Here is a 5,253-nt window from a genome sequence, read left to right as displayed (position 1 = left end):
CTCCTAGCACTTACTTCATCTAAAAGACAGAGGATCACAAGTAATCATCAGCTTACTTGAACATAAATTCTTACATATCATAGCTACTTTTATGTCTATAGCATACTTTGCAGAAGCAATGTACTTAGAATTCTGCCTGCTACAGACACATAACCCTATAGTTTCCTCATTGAATTTTTTTCCCTTTTAAGCACTGGATCTCTATTATCTAGTCTCTAATTATAGTAAGTCCCAATTTAACAGAATTCAAAATATTGTGTCACACTTGCACACTGCATACTTGCTTTCTGAATTCTGAATGGATGACCAAGTCTCAGAACAAACTACTTAGAATTTCTTTTACACTCCAGGTGATTTGAACATTCACATCCTCAGGCCCATCACAAGTGTCTGCTGTAGGGGCAGGATTAGGGAAAGAAACTGATTTCTAAACAGCCACAGCTGAGGGAAGAAGCACTCTCAAATCTATCCAGGAAATTTCACCACTTGGAGCTTGTCTTTGAAAGCACATAGGTAACTTCACAGAACTTTATCATTAACAACTATCTCTGCATTAGTGAAACCAGTCTTAAGAGCATCCCATGAAATATTTCATTTACAAAGCCAGAAGCTCCTCCTCTCCAATATATCTTCTACAGTTCAATAAACTATTTTGTTTGCACCAATTTGCTCTAGAGAGCTGGACTCCTATACCTGGTATTTCTTGCCTTTGACAGAAACTTGTGCAGGAAGATTATGATGTTCAGAGTCAGCGCAAAGCACGTTGGTTGACAACAGCACATAGAAGATGACAGGAGCAACTGTCTCCAGAAGTGCTTTTTTGTTTTAGTGTTAAGTGCATTATCAAAATCAAGGGCTTTGTTTTGTCAAAGAGATCATAGTTAAGCCTCACATGCTTTGAGGTTGCATCTACACCAGGCTACACTGCTACATTAATGTCAAGCCATAACTCAATTAGGACTTGAATCATACCTTCGTTTTATACACATGCTTTTTATCCAGGGCAAGTTTAATACAAGCCCTCCAGCAGAAGGGGTTGCAAGGCAACATGAATGCCAAAACATCCCCAAACACTTACCCTGAGCTCTGCCTTGCCAACGCGACTCTTTCAGAGGATTAAAGTGAAAGATCAATTACAGGCAATTACAATCATGCCTGTTAGAGACAATTCCAGATGTGTCAGGGATAAGCACACTTATTGCCTGTACTGACTGCAGAAGCCTGATCACCTCTAAGCCTGGCAGACCTGGAAGCTAGAAGGCCTCAGAAGCACAGCAAGGCAGGTCAATTCACACTTACACCTACTGAAAGAGAAGAAACATTTAATCACAGATGTGTTGGTTTAATGAAAGTTTTGAAATATTTCTGCATAGCTGAAATAATCAAATCGGAGACATCAAGCCTGGCTCCATATTCAAGGCTGCAAGGGATTCAGTTCCAGGACACACACTGAGGGGAAAAAAACCACAGCATTTCACCACCAAACAAATCCTATGGATACATTTGCAGAATGATTTCTGAGGAAGTTCTGAGGACAGACTTCAGACCAAACACTCTTAAAAGAAACAATACCTTAAAATGTTGCTGGTTCAAGGACTCTGTTTAAGTGCACACACAGTTAAGCGCATATTTTAAGGAAATACTTCCCTTCATTTCTGTCAGCAGTGGTTGGTACTGGCTGGCGCTTTAAAGGGACACGAGTTTTCTGATCACCTTACTGAAATTCAGCTGACAGACAGTAACACTTCCTTCTGCTGAGGTAACAGTGTTCAAATCCAACTGCAAGAACTCACCCAGTTTAAGGCATCAATGAATCTCTCCAAAAAGAGCACATTACAGGTATAATGCAGACACATTTTCAGCTACTATAAAATGGCAGAAGATAAGATGATTTACTCGATCTCCCAATGAATTGCTTATTTTTTATTCACAACTGTTCAGGCACTGATGATAGATGAATAATAGGAAAAATAAAAGGTTAAAAATAATGTATAGTTTAGCACAGAAGGCAACATTTGAACAGAAGCACATCATTTTAATTTGATTTGAGTTTTAAAGCAATCTGAACAAAAAAAAGTTAACCATATAAATACAGAATAAATGCACATAATTTACAACCAACTACATGGATAGAATAATAGCAAACCTCACATGAGCACTGAAGTACTCCAAAACTGTCATTTGTGAGAGTTTAGCTATGAATCTGAGGGCACAGTTATGTTCACATATGCAGGGTAGGCAGATTCTTAAATAGAGGAGCTGAAAACTTACATTAACTGAATCTTAACAGACTGGAGGCTGGAAGAAGCAATACATTTACCTAGGCACGCTCCAGCATTCAGCTCGGTTCCCCAACTTAAAACAGTTTAAACAGGAAGCAACATTTAAAATGGCTCTCCAATCTTTTGTCTCTGGAAGCATCCTTTTATAATGCTACATTCTGAGGAATGTTACAAATGTCATTATGAGAAGGAAAAAAGAAGAGCAGAAACTGTCATCAACAAACACCACAATCAGAAAGGAGTGCATTACGTAAACAGGGAACAAGATAGGTGCAATGTCATTATACAAGCGCACAGCTTGACATTTCAGTTACAATTAAAACAACCTAAAAACTCCCTAAACCCCAAGTGTAAAACAATATAGGCTAGCAGATCAGGAATTCAGACAGAAACAACATGTCTGTTAGTTTAAAGGCTGGGCTCAGCCTCTGCAATACAATTCATTTTCATACAGCTCTACAGGGACCAAATAGATAATACTGGGGCTGAGAAGTGTGTCTGCATTCACTGAAATCTATTTTTTTTGATGGCTTTCCAAACTCGGGCCACGTTGCCATGTCTCCCCGGTATGGCACTATGCACTGTAACCAAGCCCTGGTAGATAAATTCATGCTCCACTGCCATCTTCTGGCTTAAACGGGAACTGCAATCGCAGTGGTGGTGCCGAGTCAAAATTAACAGCCTGCATTAACATTTACATTTCAACTAGGCAAGGGAAATAGGAGGAAACTAATCCAACTACTGAGATCTCCCACAAATCCAAGACCTCTGCCGCTAGCACACCAAAGTGTGACATAAATACACTACATTCATATATAAATCAAGATGGCCATCTAAGTGGCAAGAAAGTTTAAATGCACTCCTTTAGTTCTGTAGTTAAACAGTTATGTAGCATCATCTTATTCCCTTTCAGTTTTTAATATAAAGAAAACCTATATAAATACTTAAAATCTTTGGGAAATATTTCAGGGATAACTTTGCATGTACTGGTATTTTAAAACTACCAAATACCATCCTGTGAATCTTGAAGTTTTGTTATGTAAAGCAAGCCTAAAAGATAACTCCAGAAGTTTAAAACTGCTTAAACACCCATTAAAAAGGCAGAAGAAGCAGCTGATTGTCTGGTTTTAGCCGTCACCTCCCGTCTTTAATTGTCTTTGTCAACATTTTCTATTTACCAAATCCAGAGGGTCATTCTCGCCCAGGCAAGGTACACACAAAGTACCCAGTGAATAAACGGGAGACAAACATGTAACCAAGGGACAGTGTATCCAATAAAACAGGAGGGTAACTCCATGCAGCATAGGCTAATCCAAGTGTTAATTGTATTCATGACTTCCAAACTTGTCTTTGCCAATTTAGATTTTGGCTATGATTGAATAATCTGGACTGCCTGAAGAGCAATTCACTTCCTACAAAACAAGAATTATCTGAACAATGAAATCACAGCAAGACTTGGGGCAAGTCATGAATACTTCAGACTTTTCCTAGAGAGCTCACTAGAAAAAGCCCACTTCAGACATTTAAGCACTCCCCTCACTTTAAAACAATCAAGTTTATCTTTGGTCTCAACACAGACCACACTATCTGCTTTTGAAAAGGTTAGGGAGCATTTTTTAAGAAGGAAGTCAATACAGCTAAGCTTCCACTGTAATACTTTAGGTGGCTTTTACAAGAAAAAGCCATTAGTACAGAGAATTACATTAAATACTCAAATACTTTGACACTGGAGAACATGGCAAGGGTCAAAATAAACAAAAGTAAATTAGAAAAACCCAGACAAACTGTTCTGTAAGCTTTGAGCTTTTACATACAGCCTACAGAACCTACAGCAACAGAGATATGTTTTATCCTGCACAGCTTACACAGAAATCTAACTACATGCTTTGTTTAAAGCCAAACTGTGTATTTTGAATGCAGTTTGACTACAGGTATCCCAAAAGAGGAAGAAAAGTCATAATCCGTAAGAAGGCCACAAAGTGCATAAGGAGTCATTCATAAAATAAAGCCATTGCACACAATGCACAGTTTAATTGTACTTAAGTACCACACTGGAAGAGTTGATAGCACAGTTCTAGCCACACAAAGATAGCAGCATTTATATGTAGAAAGCTATTGCCCCCAATGTATAATGATAACCCTTCCTCATAAGGATCATGGATGCAGATTGAGAAGTAATCAAGGTGCAGATAAAAGGTATCCGTTTGAAACACTGTAGAAGTTCCTGTAACATTAAAGTTCTGATTTTGACACTCTAGCTGTATGGTTTTGGAAAACCCTGCAAATTAGGACAGAACAAACTAGCTAAGCATCACTGCTGAATGTGACATTGTTCTGCAACTGTCTTACTGAGCAAGACCAATGCCTTTATATTCAGACAATTTAGAGGACAAGGTTATACTGCTGTTTATTATATATGCTCAAGTTGGAAGAAGCGATGTAACAGTTATCTAGTGGAATGCTTCCAAGAGTCTTAATTACAATTTTCTTCATTGCTCTGCACAGAGGCTGCACTGAAAAGGTCTATCCCACTTTCAACTGTTTTATCTGCTTTCTGGTCACCTTAGCCAAGGTGATGTGTTCTGCCCCTGTACTCCCATATACTGGTAATTCAAGTCAGGATTTGACAGACATTTTAGGGTAATATCACTTGTTCTTACGTAGCATTAAACTATCTGGGTGAATCCTGTCTTCACAAATGGTAGGCTGGACTACCTGAGGTTCCTTATCACATTACAAATCCTTAACAAGGCTCTTAAGTACCATTCAGCAAGTTCCTACTTAGCTGTGTCAGTGACCTGACAGGTTGGCAAAGAAAACATTTCATATGTCTCTCTTACTTAAGGAAGGCAAGTTCCAGAAGAGAAAAGGTGATGTAGAAGAACTAGGAACCTACAAACACCAATATCAACAGCTTGATAACCTGGGAGATTTACTGAGAGAGGATTCTGTTGTTACTTACAATGCTGCT

The sequence above is a fragment of the Pezoporus wallicus genome, unplaced genomic scaffold (assembly GCF_028554395.1).
Source record: "Pezoporus wallicus isolate ANWC-B61680 ecotype Strahan unplaced genomic scaffold, APGP_CSIRO_Pwel_v1 contig_593, whole genome shotgun sequence".
Lineage (NCBI taxonomy): Eukaryota > Metazoa > Chordata > Aves > Psittaciformes > Psittacidae > Pezoporus > Pezoporus wallicus.
This window is presented reverse-complemented; position numbering follows the sequence as displayed.